Source organism: Pinus tabuliformis, chromosome 5_1 (assembly GCF_031772625.1).
Source record: "Pinus tabuliformis cultivar Carrire ecotype Pingquan chromosome 5_1, CPIR1, whole genome shotgun sequence".
NCBI lineage: Eukaryota > Viridiplantae > Streptophyta > Pinopsida > Pinales > Pinaceae > Pinus > Pinus tabuliformis.
Genome location: NC_142305.1, coordinates 317169198 through 317184334, shown reverse-complemented (window position 1 = coordinate 317184334; position 15137 = coordinate 317169198). Strand labels below are relative to the sequence as shown.

The window sequence follows — 15137 nt, the reverse complement described above, 5'->3', positions numbered from 1 at the left end:
CTTTTGAACTGTTTCCATAAATGCAGTTGAAACTATACTGGCTTTAAATGGGTGTGATAATGCACAAAAGTGTGCATACTTGGTAAGTCTGTCAACTACCACCATGATGACACTCTTTCCCTCAGACTTGGGTAAACCTGTGATAATATCCATTGAAACCTCCTCCCAACATTGGCTTGGAATGGATAAAGGTTGTAATAGACCCGGTGTCTTAATTGTTTCAACTTTATTTTGTTGGCAAACCAAACATTCCGCCACAAACTTTTGAATATCTGATTTAAGGCCATCCCAAAAAAATTCCTTCTTAACCCTGTGGTAAGTTTTTAAAAATCCTGAGTGCCCTCCTAAGGGAGAAGTGTGCAATTCCATAAGAATCTTTTGTTTTAGCTGGGAATTCTTACAGAGGTATAAGCGATCTTTGTACCATAACGAATGATTTTGCCAGCTAAATGTATCAGAAGTACTGGAATCTTGTTGTAGCTTTCAAATAAGTGCCCACACTTCTTCGTCATTCTTCCATTCCTCCCTTGCTTCATTTATCCAATCTGGTTGGATAATAGAAATGGCACACAACAATGCTTCCACATCCTCATCCTTTCTTGAGAGTGCATCTGCCACCACATTTTGCTTCCCTTTTTTGTAGATGATTTCAAAGTCATAACCCAACATCTTTGTGACCCACTTTTGTTTCTCTTCAGAGGATAATCTTTTTTCTAAAAATTATTTAAGGCTATCATGATCCGTTTTTACCTTGAAGTGTCTTCCCATTAGGTAGGGTCACCATTTCTTAAGTGCATGGAGTATTGCCAACATTTCCTTCTCATAAATAGCTTTGCTTAAAAACTTTCCCTTGATTGGACGACTTTCAAAAGCAATGGGTCTTTCATCTTGCATTAGAACAACACCAATTCCATTTCCTGAAGCATCACATTCCACAATAAAGGTTTTTGTGAAGTCTGGTGTAGCTAAGACCGGTGCTTGGCACATTGCCTCTTTAAGATGTTCAAAGGCCTTTGTTGCTTCCGGAGTCCATGAAAATGAATCTTTCTTCAATAATGTTGTTAGAGGTGCTGCTATTCTCCCATAATTCTTAACAAACTCGTGATAATACCCTGTCAACCCAAGAAATCCTCGCAGATGCTTTATGGATGTGGGGATTTTCCATTCCTTAATGGCTTTAATTTTGCTAGGGTCTACCTTAACTCCTTCATGAGATACAATATGACCCAAATATTCCACCTCCTGGACTCCAAAGAAACATTTGGATCTTTTTGCATATAATTGTTTCTCCTCCAATAGTTGTAGCAACCTGTCAACATGTTCAACATGATCCTTCCAAGACTTGTTGTAGATTAGTATATCATCAAAAAATACTAACACAAATTTTCTAAGGAATGGTTTGAAAATTGAATTCATCAAACCTTGAAATGTTGAAGGTGCATTGGTAAGGCCAAAAGGCATGACCAAAAATTCATAATGACCCTCATGAGTTCTAAATGCCGTTTTCAGAATGTCTTCAATCTTCATTCTGATTTGATGATATCCCGAATGAAGATCCAACTTGGTGAAGTAAATTGATCCATGCAATTCATCCAGTAATTCATCAATGACAGGAATGGGGAACTTATCTTTAATAGTGAGCTTGTTGAGCTCCCTATAATCGGACACATGCGCCATGATCCATCCTTCTTGTGCACCAATACTACTGGAGCTGAGAAAGAACTTTGACTCGGTTGAATTATACCAGCCTCTAGCATTTCTGCAACCATACGTTCAATTTCACTTTTTTGGACATAGGGATATCTGTACGGCCTGATGTTTGGAGGAACACTTCCTGGAATCAGATGATAGCATGATCATGATCACACATAGGTGGGAGACCTTTGGGAGTCTCAAATACCTTGGAATGATTGTCCAGGACTTTTTGGAGATCTGGAGAAATAGATGATTCCAATGTGGAAACATCTAGCGAACATAATTGTGCAATTACACCTCTTTGTTCCTTTTTTAGAAGCTTAGTCATGCCATTAGAGCTGATTATCTTTCCTGGTTTCCCTGCAATACCCCTTAATTCAACTTCCTTTCCTTCTGTAGAAAATTTGATGAAAAGTTCTTGAAAATTAAAAGCTATTGTACCCAAGGATTGTAGCCATTGGACTCCTAGTACAACATTGGCACCTCCCATTGGAATGGAAAGCATTGGGCTAGTCAATACATATTCTCCCATGGATAGCTTGATATTATGGCACTTTCTAGAGCAATTTATTGTTCCTCCATTTGCAATCATCACTTGACACTCTGGTGTTGGATATAGGAAGCAATTCAATTCTTTTGCTACCCTACAATGAATAAAATTGTGGGTGCTTCCTGAATCAATCAACACTATTACCTTTTTCTTCTTGATTTGTCCTTCTATCTTGATGGTTTGAGGAGTGGTAATTCCTACCAATGCATTACAAGATATGGTCAGATTTATTTGTTCTTTATCTAGGCTTTGTTCCTGGAATATATCCTCTTGTTTTGACCTTTCTTGCTCCTTTTCTTCTTCCTCTTCACAATCTATGTAGAATAATTTCTTCTCAGCACACTTATGACCTTTTGTGTATTTACTATCACAATTGTAACAAAGCCCTTTTGCTCTTTTTCCTTCCAATTATTGTGGTGTCAACCTTGTAGGTTGTGGAAGACTAGGGGCAACAACACTTCCGTCTTTATAGTTGTGAGTGGTATGCTTCCTAGTTGCCATAATTTTGCTTTCCATTTTTCTTGCTAACCTGAATGCCTTCTCTAATGAATCAGGTTCCCAAAGTCGAACATCATGTTGGATATTATCCTTTAAAGCCCCTATGAACACATCAATCCTATGCTCCTCTGGAATATCTTTTACCCTTATGTTCAATTTTTGGAACTCCTCAATGTGCTCCATTATTGAACCCTTTTGTTTGAGACTTATCAATTGGATAAAAAAAGTGTTGCTTTTTGTATCCTCATAACGTGCTATCAATTCTTCCGTAAAAATTGCCCAAGTGATAAATTGTTTACGAGAACAAAGCCATTGATACCATACAAACTGATTTGGTTCCAAATATACAGTTTGCATACGTACCTTTTGTGCGTTTTGCACATTATTGAGATCAAAGAATTGCTCCGTCTGTATTGTACATGTGGCGGGATCCTTGCCATCAAACTTCCTCATATCGATTTTTGGAATATGGTGATTCTTTGATCCAACATTAGCGTCTATGGAATCATGATTAACATTTCTTTTGTTCTCATCAAGAATTTCCTTTACTACCTTTTCACCATTAGTAAGTATTTCTTGTAGAAAATTTGTCAAATCTGTCTTCAAATCTGCCATACCTGTCTTCAAATTTGTGTTCAAATCTATCTTCAAATTGTCCATCTTAGCCTCCATGCCATTCATCTTAGCTTCCACGCCATTTATCTTAGCTTCTACGCCATTTATCTTAGCATCTGTTAACTTTTGTGAGCGTGACATTTGTTGCACTTGTTCTTGTAATTTTGATATATCATGTAGCATTTCTTCTTCTTCTTCATGAGTCATGCTAGAGCTTTCAGGTTCCTTACTAGGTGTTTGCATTTTCTTTCCTCAGGGCATCAGTTACCGATAATAATTCTCTACTATACCCTTTGAATTCCTTCAAAATAAATTTTCAAACCAAGCTTAAGCAAAAATTTAAAAAAATCTACACACCTTTTTTCACTTTGTAGGAGCTTGATATTGCCTCTGATGTATCTCTGTACTTTCCAATCATCTAGTTCTGAATTTGTGACCTGTAGTAGCTCTCTGTGTCCTCTTTCCAATGCCACCAGTATGATCCAAATTGGATTCTCCAAGAAAGAGTTATGCACAATCTCCCACGATGACCTGATTATAGACCTTTCCAGAAGAGCGAAGTTCTATGAAGTTCCACGTGTACAATTTTCGATATTTGGTACTGAAAAAGATATACAAGAAACTACAGTCCATCCTCTTTCTGTACCTTCTTACAAAATTTCAATCTGATTCCCAGAGAGAAAGTTATGACAATTTTCCCCAGGTCACCTGTTTTGAATGTAATTCAGGAGTCTGCAAAAAGACCAACTTCCTCAGATCATATCTCCGAAAATATCGCGCGAAAAGCTCTGAAATTCGGACCCAAGGTTCAGCGCGATTTCTTCTCAAATGGGTTTTTTTGTGACTTCTGAAATGTCACAGAAAATAAATTATAGCGAAAATGCCACGATGACCTGTTTGGAGCAGCGAAACCCTAGAATCCAAAGCTCTGATACCAAATGTTATGAAACCAGCTCAAGAAAAGATATAAAAGATAGATCAATGCCTTAGAATTTAGCCTCTTCGAGGTGGCAACCTCCTTTACATTACATAAATGAACAATTCTTTGATGATTCAAATGACAAAACCTCCTTTCTATATATAGGAGTCTAAGGAGTCACAATATAATCCAGTCGACATAACAATAATAATATAAAGCCACAAAAATAACAATAGAGGGATTCTATGGGGCACAGAAATAACAATATGGGGGTAATAGGGGCACAAAAATATAAATAAGGGGTATAACTATAATAGTAATGGGGTAATCACTAGTATTATAGGGACCCAACACCATATGATTTCGACGGATATCGAGTCGACAAGTAATCGGGTTTTATCTTTAAAATTGTACCCAATAAATCATTAACTGGAAATTTTTATTTCGTATCGGGTCCGTATGGGAGTCAAAGGGGCGTTGAAAAGGTAGACACAATAGGTTATGAACTGGAGTGTTAATTCTTTTGAGTTCCGTGGTAACCAAAGGCTTGTCGTTGTCTAAAAGTCATGCAAGTTGAAGAGGCGCAATCAAATGATAGCTTGATAAGTACACTAAGGTGTGCTGCGGGGAAGCAATGAGAACGAAGATTAATTAAAGATCAACCCTCGCAGTTGACCATGATGTTAGCATGGTTTACTGCAATGTGTGGCTTGAAATCATTGTGGGGATTCAACCTCGTTGAGACTCTCGTACATTATTTACCCTTGCAGTGAGCTCCCAAAGCCTTCCACCTCACGTCGCTCATTCCACATCTTCCACTGCTTTCATCTGTTAATTGCCTACGCCACTCACCATACCCCACCACTTCATCCACTACTCCATTAATGCTCAACCATCAGCAAAACCATAGGCTCAAGCTATAGATTCTAATAGCGAGTAGCAATCTCCCATCATTATCTGATTTCTATTACTTCTTATTATCTTGTTTTCTTGAAATGAATGAGGTGTTTTTACCCTCAAATGTAATATTTTGTAATGATATTTACTTCAAAGTAGTTAGAAGATAGTTAGGTAGTTGGATAGTTTTGGTGATTACCAACTGTCTCATAATGTATAAAAAGAGGAAAATTTATGGAGAGGGGGTTCGAACTTTGGAGAACCTGGAGACTAGACCAGTGTATTCCTAATACAAGTATTGATTAATGAAAGAATCAGGAGTTTTACACACATTGTTGGGTATGATTTTGTGACTTCTTTGTTATGTGTCATCAAATGTTTTCCTCCTATAAGTCAAGCACTCCTCCATCAAGCGCTCCTATACTTGAAGTCCCCACCTCTCCAATTCTTCTAAGTTACAGATAGTAGTTTCTATGTAAGACAACATATTATCTTTAACTTCTCCAAGTGTCACAGATAGTAGATTCTGTGTAAAACAACATATTGTCCATGAATTCTTCAAGCTTTCTTCATTCATCATTTATATTCAGAAATCAAATGGCATTATGAGATTTTCATGTCACCTAAGCATTGAGGGTTTAAAACCATGTCTTTCAGGTCCTTCATTTGAGAATACAACATACAATTAAGTGACAAACAAGTGACAATAATTATAAACATTAATGTCTTAATCACAATTTCTACACAGCCAGGAAATTGGCTTCTTAAGGTACAACAGTGTGGAAACTTGGTTTCAGCATCCCCCGATACTACTTTAGGTGAGACTTCGGTCCACGCTCCGCGGGCTGATGCCGAAAGGGCCAGTAGTGTAGGGATTTGTTTGGCTAACAGTGAAACTGGGTTAGGCCCCCTCAAGCCAACAAATGGTTCTGTTGTCGGGACTGGAATCTGGATAAGAGATGTTTGATGTCATATCACTGGAATCTAACTAAGAAGGAGATTAGAGACCGGTTGGATAGAAAGATCCACGAATTCATGGCATAGGAGAACAAAAACCCACAACTGTCAAAGGAACAGTGGTTGGACCGATACCTGTATACAGAGATCCATGAAATTTTTTTCTGTTCTTTCCCTATTGAGCTATACAAGTGGATCATGAACATATCAGATAGCCAAGGAAGGTGGAAACTTGATAGTGCTATTGTGTGGACCCAAGAGGTAGTCTGAAGGTTGGAAGCATCGAAGGATAAGATCGCCCGCACTGTTGATCATTAGTTCGTTCGTGTCATAGGAGGATTTGTTACTAAATTCACGATCGACACCTCAGTCAACTATAGGGAGGCGGAATGATGATTTTTCAAAGAACTGGGAGGTAAGTATGTAAAATCTTTGAATACTTGGATTAAAATGTTGTTGTGCGAAAAGCGGGTTATACAACTACCTTGATGTTCGGTACTACGCAAAGCGGAAAAATTTACAAAAACGAAGAAAATAAGGATCCAAAGTATAACCCCTTGATTTCACCTCCGCAAAGAGACGAATAAGGAATAGTGAAGCTTTCTCCACGAAGTGCTATTTAGTTAATAAGACAAGGATTCCTGCTAATACCACCTCCACCCACACAACCTCCAACTTCACCACCGGCGCCTCCAACTTCACCCGTACCACCTCCACCTCCACGGAAGTTCAGTATGGCAAATACAGTGAAGTTTCCTTTGTTTAAAGGATTGGGAAATGAGGACCTAGACCAATTTTGGTTCTTCGTAAGGGCTATATGGGAAGCTCAAGGTGTTACAGATGATCATATAAAGAAAGCGACACTGATTAGTGCTCTGCAAGATCGTGGGCTAACCTGGTAAATTAAGTACACTAATGATAACTCGTATGCTGGAGTAGTAGACATCTAGGCAGCACTAAATAGGGAATTCATTAGAACTAAATCTAAAGTGCAATGGATTGTGGGATTCAAAGAAATCGCAATGCAACTAGGTGAGATGTCTTGGGAACTAGATCACAGGCTGAAATGTATGATCCACGAAGCCAACATGAACTTGAAAGATGGACAACATCGTGAGTGGTTTGTGGATTTGTTACTAGCACACTTAAGGAGTGCATTGTCGCAGCAGAAAATAACAACTCAGGTAGAGGCTTTCGGTTGATCCAAGTGGCTCTAGAGACACACAGGACAAAGAGGGCTTATGAATGCTCAAGAATCAAAGTTCTCAGAATGACTTCGACCTAGGACCAGAGCGTAGATCTCATCATCCTGATCACGGGGGTGTGAACAGTTCGTCAATCCGAGCTCGTATGAGGGGGAACGAGCCAGTCAAAGTTTTTCTCAAAGTTAGGTTGTGGGCCAGGATTAAGTGTCCTACAATTTGACTGACCCCGAGGAATGAAACCTAGCTCCCAAAATTGGTCAAAATTGTGTCCTCATTAATTTTCCCAATATCCCTTAATTTCTAAAGATTTGAAAATCTCCCCTCTTTGAATAAAAAAATAAGAAATATATATATAATGTGGTGGCGGGCCACCACCCCCGCCACCCTCAAAATCCACATCATATAACAAAAAATCAATTTTTTTGGGCCGATGGGTCATCACCCCTACTGGCCCTCCCGCAACCTTAATACCAAAAAATATCACATTATATTAAATGGGCTCGGGCCTCCAACCATCATTACCCAACCAAATTCACACATTATTATGGGGTGGGCACGGGCCACCTCCAGTGGACCTAGCTCACACCTTGAAACCCCTTACAAGCGCGCCATAAAATAGTTAGTTGGGGACTGATGGGGGTCGAACCCACTCAGCCCACGTGGGTCGGCGCCCGAGCGGGCGGCCCCATAAACAGTACCACCCAAAACGGTATGCAACAACATGGAGCCCGATACCAATATACCAAACAATAATGCATCCAAATTTGAAAACAGTGCCATTCGAGTCATTGTGGGGTTATGGCGTGGGCTGCCCAATGTGGAACCAAGCCCCAAAACCAATACATTATGGTTTCAAAAAAACAAAAGGCATGTAAATCTGGAGGGGTCAAGGTTTGACCACCCGAGCTCCTCCTCATAATGAGGGATTTTTAGACAATCTGCCACATGGATTTCCTTGTAAAATCCACCCACGTTGTTTTATTTAAAACTCATTTGCCCATAGTTTGGGGAGATGGAGGAACCAAGAGTGCGCACAAATTTCGAGACAAAGAAGGTAGAATTTTCGCAAGCAGTTAAAGGCAACATTTTGCAGGAGGGGTGAAATTCCACTTTGTTAGATTTTGACAAATTTTATATGGTTTCACCACTTCTCAATGCCATGAACGCAATGGCGCTATACATGTCTCCATCAAATTTCTACATTTTTCGTTCATATTCAGTATGAGGGTAGAACCATGATTGTTGCAAAAAACAGGGAGCAGAACCATGATCCGTGAAATTTTCCCGAGGATGTAATTTTTCTCCATGTCGGAATATAATCAAGTTTATAGTTGTTTTCCATGGTGTTCCGCAGGGATTGCAATGGCAAGGTCAGAACCACCTTTGAAGTTGCAGATTTCCAGTCCACCCATCGAGCAGAATCTTTGAGGAATCTAGGGGGAATCTAAAAGATTCCTTGAGCCCCAGATTCTCAACTTCTAAAAATTCAAAAATTGGACAGTCGATTTTGCACTATTCGACATCACAAATCCAATGGTATGTTCAGATTTATCATTCTCTCATTCTATTCTTCAGCCACTTTTCTAAGTGGAATGCAGGTGTCAACATCCATGTGCGAGCAGTCATGCGATTTATGCCTTGAGATTGATGGTCCGAACAACTTCAACAGTTTGACATCCACTTCTTTAGACGGCCCTTGGTTATGAGGTATATGTGTTAATGTACTTATTTTGCTATGCATTGTGCTTCTTAGGTCCTTGATTGATGTTTTATGTGGGATCCTATTTCTTACTCATTTTTATGATTCCTGCTTGATGTGACACGGAATCGCCTATGTGATGTACTTGTTTTCATGGTTCATCATGTTGTATTTTGAGATCCCCTTTGTTTTATGTTAATGGGATACTAATGTGTCACCATGCATGTTTGCATTGAGATCCCTTTTATGCCATGCTGTCGGGATGCTCATCATGCATGAGTTTGTGTCATACTGATAGGAGTCTTTTGACTGTTCCTATAGTGGAACATCTCTTGGTGCCACTCCTGCATGAGGGCATTTTCCTTGTATGATAGCGACATCATGTCTATGTACATCATCACTATTGACAACACTTAATGCAGTGACCTACACCATCTTGACACTGGGGCCCGGAGACATAGTCCCTCCTGGACGAACTCCGTTATCAATGCTTTTGTATTTATGTTGTTGATGATTGACATGTTCCTCTTCTTTACAGCCTACAGATGTATTCATTAATGTTCTTTTAAAAATTCAATTTAACACATCACGAAAGTAAAAGGTCTTGGAAGGTTCCTTCCTCGCACCCGGACCTAGATTAAGTGGTATCAGAGCAGTCTTTTCGTTGATGTGAATTACAGCATGAACAATGGAATGTGCAATGACAAAGGATGAAAAAGCAATGTACGAGAGCATGCTCAACATTTCCAAAAGAGTGGAAATAATTTATGAAACTCTACAGAAAGAGACAGAGGAAAAGGAGCAATTTTAGCTTCAGTTATAAGCCATGGAAGAGGCCCTGGAAGAACTGAACCACAATAGCCAAAGTATTCAAATAGAAAATGCTGAATTGAAGATGCTTCTACATGAAGAGAAAGAGGAGAAACATAGTTTTCTACGAAAATTGGAAGCAAAGGACAAGGTCTTAGAAAAGTTGTAGCATGACCCATGTGAGGTAAAAAATAGTTCTCCAAATTCATGTATGTTTCCATGGGAATTGGCTCCAAATTGTTGAAGAGAATAGGGTATGAAGGGAGAGGCTTGGGCATTAATGGCAAAGGCATTGTCAATCCCATCAAAGTAGAAGAATTACCATATTGCATATGACTTGGGTATGTCAAAAAGGAAGTTGGGGAATGCGCCGAGACAACTAGCAAACCATCAACAACAGATGATGAGAGGCCATCATCAATTCTTGCCAAATCGACAGAGGAGGTAAAATATGTTGATTTCCTTTCAGTTTCATCATCACATAATATGATTTCTATTGCAGATTTGGAGATCCCAATTATAGGGACAAACATGAGGCTCCTTTCCAGGACAAGGCACAACGAGGAAGAAGAATTTGGTGTTAATAACTAATGCATAACTCAAAATTTGGAGGTTTTGCATGAGCATCGATTTGCGGGCTCAAGAGACACTAAAGGAGAATGCTCAAAGGTGTCAGATTCATCTGAGGAATCGAAAAAATCATCGAGGGAAGAGAATTATGGGAACACATCCCCATCATCCCATGGTAGTTTCCATTACAGGGAAAGAGATGAGGCAAGCTCTCATCGCCATAATTACACCAGAGACAGCAAGGAAAGGTATAGCCACTCTCAACATTTGAATGTCAATTTCAATTATGATCATGTTGTTAATGATGAACGTAAAACATGGCATCGAAAGACATGTACCTTTTGTGGATTGCATAACCATACATTTTCTAGGTGTTGGAAAAGAATGGTATCACACAAAAGGATGAGGCGTGAAATACCCTCTCAACAGCATGAAAAGAAACAGGTTAAGCAGATATGGAGGAACAAAACCTATTGCAATCATTGTGATAGAAGTGGCCATCAAAGAGTCACTTGTTGGAGGCTCCATGCAGAGAAGCGCCTTAAAGACAAAGCTTCAATGCATGAACCAGGTGAAGCAGTTATTCGACAAGCAAAACAACCACAAGGAGGCAACCCATTTGGTGAGCCCTATTATTGCAGCAATAATGCTGCAACTCCTAGAACTCCCTTCTTTAATTTTATCAACCCGGTAGTTTGTAACAAACTTGGAAGCGATGGTGCTGTATGCACAAGTACTAGCTCTTGCCGCAGCTGTCACTTGGTCAGCTGGCACAAGTCCGCTAGGAGTTTAAGCCAAATTCTATGAGCTCTTAGAAGAAGCTTTTTAACTGATGAATGAAAGCTAACTCAAAGGGGCTAATTTACTTGTAGAAAGAAACTGGAAAGCGGAAAAGAAATGCAAACCCTAGCAAACCCTAATTTTACCAGCTAGCCCTACTGATGCGGAAAAGAGGATGCAATCTACTGAAAGAGATGCCATTGACTTCTAGGAAGGTAAAATGCATGTGTCTAAGTTATCACTATATGAAGAAAACATCTTTTTGTATTTTTGAATAAGTTGTCACAATTATCATGCATACAATTTAACTGTTTTTTACTGTGCAGAGGTGGATTGGCGAGAGGAAATGATTGGAAGAGGTTAGGTAGGTTCAGAGAGGGCCTAAGGGGTCCCTAACACCCTTCCAGAGAGTTTCACAGAGTTTGGCTATAAAGAAACCTCATTCGTGAGCTTCTACAGGAAGTCTGGAGGGGTTCTACATGATGTTTCAGGAATTTCTACAGGATGTTCAGAAATTTCTACAGGATGTTTAAAAATTGGATTTTGGAGGATGGGTGAGTGAGGGAAGATGCATGAATGGATATGGAGGTAGGATAGGGGTCTGAAGTGGCCCAGGGACCGGTGGATGGAGTGGGGAGAAGGTGTAGATAGCTAAGTTGGCTCAAAGAAGGCTGAAACAATGATGTACAAAAACAAGGGTTATGCGAGAAAATGTGGCAGACGTGAGGTAATGATTCTAAGTAGAGGGTGGAGTGGATGGTGCTGATGGAGAATAAGCATATGAAGGAGTGGTACAGGTGCTCTGCAAGTCATTTTTCCAATCTGAACCAACAAAGACTTGTAAATTCAAAGACCTAGTTACGTTGACATAATTTGCTAGCTGTCAGTAAAGAGAATGAACATAAGTGTGACCTGCAATGAAACCATGTATTTTAACTCATGCAACTAAGCAAACAAAAGTATGAACTTGTAACCAACTTCTACGCATGAATATCAAACACTAGTGATTGCATGGCAAAGCAAAATCAGTGTTTTTGTGGGCAGCAAAGTCATCCTAGTCACAACTCCTGATCCCACTGAGGGAGAGGTGAAACCACAGATGTTTGTTGGCCCTTTTCTTGAAGCTTTTTCTGTTAGCAACCGATCAACTAAATCTGAGCATGAAAAGTTATTTTACTCATAAAAAACAGCCTAAATAACAAAACAAGATTTAAATCTAAATAGCAGATTTTATTCTAAGAATGCATCAAAGACACATGAAAGTAAACAAAGGAGGTACTGGGCACTTGAGATGGGCCCAACCCCAAGAGCTACAACATCCTAAGAGATATTTAGAGCTGGTGCAAACCTGGATTCATCTTTATTGAGCAAGAAATGTTACATTCCAAAAACTATCCACAAGGAGAACTTGAAAATGTGCTGAGAGCAAAGCTAATCTACTGCCTAAAAATCGAACTACAAACTAGCTAACTTCTGCCTACACCATGACTAAAAAATGACTACAAAATGACTATAAAGTGACTAACTGAAATGAGGCCCTAAGCCCTCTTATTTATACAAATTGAGGACCCCAACAGTCCTCCTAAACTTTAGGGACTCGGTCTGCCCAAAACTTGCAGTTAATAGCAGTCCTACTTGACTTGCTTGCCTGCCCTTGTGTTAATTGATTTGGTGGCCCTCGAACTCCGAGCTGATGGTGGAGAATTCGAGGTAAGGGCCCATAAATGAAGGGGACACCTTCGTACAAATCCTCTCCTCGAATTTGGCTGCCAAGTTCTCATTTCAACCCTTGATTTTGTCTCCAAATTGACCAAAAAGGATACAAAATGCACACATTAGACTTGTTGGCATAATGACTAACCCAATTCACTCTATTAGCATAAATATAATCAAAAACATGCAATAAACTAATGAGAATGGTGGATTAGGTCAAATTAGGAGGTTGAATGAGCCCAAATAATTATCTATTTTTGGGGCTCATCATCACCCCCCTACTGAAAGTGTTGCTCATCCTCTGAGCAACCAATCTATCTCCTCGTCTTTGATGTCCCTGGTGGCCTCCCTGTCATGCCAAGCTTCTGAAGTGTTGTCCTCTTCTTGGTCAGGAAACCATGCTTTTCTCTCTGCTTCTTCCTACTGCCTGCTCCTTTTCCTACAAAATTCTCAGCTTTGGTATGATTGTGCAAGTATATTCAATCAGATTGTGGCAATGGTGGTGAAAGGAGATGAAACCAGTGGAGGATGGAAGAAAAGACTAGTTGCATGCCTCCTCAATAGACTTCAAGCTTCAAATCCCTCTCCATAATCGATTTTGGCCTGCCCAAAGGCTCTATAGGATGTTTCTGGTAGAAATACAGAACTTCCTGTAGAAAGTCCTGTAGCTTCCTGTAGAAGGTTGAACCATGACTAGATTGTGTCCGAACCCTGAAAGAATGAGTGTTCATGGAGGGGATGGATGTGAGGATGCCTGGGAACTTGGTAGGGACCCTTCTGCTTATGTTGGGAGGCCCCCTTTCCACATTGTGTTCCTGCAACCTGCAACAATTTCCAGGGATTAAACTTGTTTTTTTTTTTCTCTCTGTTTCTTCCTTCTTTTTCTTTCTTGCTTTTCCAGTGGCTTTTCCTGTGATGGTTTTCCCTAGGTTTTCTTTCCCTTAGTTTCCTTACCCTTAGTTTTCTTCTCTGCCTCAATATCTTGCTTCCTCACGCTCTGTTTTGGCTTGTGCACTGATTAGAATGGGAAATCTGTATATGGTTTCCTCCCCAGAATGTGGAGGACAGTATCCCTCAAGTGTTTGTTCTTTGCAAACCATTCAACCAGTTCTGTCATGTTTTTCACTCTATCGAGTCTTGCCATAGAAAAGATAATGGGCTTTTTACAGTCATTCAAAATACACATGTGTTCAGCTGTCTATTCAGGATTGAACAAGAGTTCCTCAATTGAACCATGTAAAGCAGTAAGACAATGTTGATTCTCTGTATAAGGGAAATAAATCTACATGTCTACTCCAGGAGAAACAATGTTGAATTTGGAATCAAAAACATCAATTCCATGAACCACACGATAAAGACCAGGAAGGGTGAAAGCAATGTGGCTCTCATGCTGTCCAATAGTATCCTTGCTTCCAGCAATCTCTTGATATGTGCTAGTGATAATAAAATCTGCATGATTCATTGCAATTAGATCTGCAGTAAACTGGCAAGAGAAATGGTATTTTCTTTCATATTTTTTCCAGTATATGTTTGAATCTGGGTATTTGGTCTTCAAAGCATGGGCTATGTTGCACTGATTGATTCCTTGTCTATGTGAAATCAGAGATGCAACTAAATTTACATCACTGTAATTGCCAATGATTAGGTCAGGTTCACCTTTTAGCTCTGCCGTTACTTCATTTAATACATCCTCTGAAATCTCTCCAAGTAAGGCCACACATCAAATCGAGAAACCCATTTCTGCAAAACTCCTTTCTCTGTTCTAAAGGGTACCCGGAGTATCCTTGAATTTTGTGTTCCACCAATTCTTTCAATTCGTTGATTGCATGGAAGAGTGTTTTTTTCTAAGCCCACCTCTCTCAGAACTCCAAACTCGATGAAGAAAATTCTGGGCTTTTCTGCTCCAGAATGTTGTGCCATACTTCCTGTAGAAGACCCCCCATTTCCTGTAGAATGTTATTCTGCCTTTGAGCGAGCCCGATATGTGGGGGAATTTCAAAAACAGGTAGAAAAACTCAGTGGAGGATGATAGGTTAACTGATTGTGCACACTTTAGTTGAGGATGTGGAAAGTGCAAATGAACAACAGTTCGTGAGTTTTAGCCGAGCCATATTTAGTTGCTCCATGATTTGTGGTGAGGTGGAAAAAACATGTGTTGTCCATGCAAACGGAAGTGCTATCATGAATCATCATGTTTCCTACCTGTGATCACTCCATCAATCACGTTGA

At 39.7% G+C, this 15137-nt stretch overlaps 1 pseudogene; it reads right to left on the bottom strand.

The window, feature by feature from the left end:
* Positions 1–14106: 14106 nt before the first annotated feature.
* LOC149164637 (sucrose synthase 4 pseudogene) lies at positions 14107–14828 on the bottom strand (annotated as a pseudogene).
* Between the last annotated feature and the right edge of the window lie 309 nt (positions 14829–15137).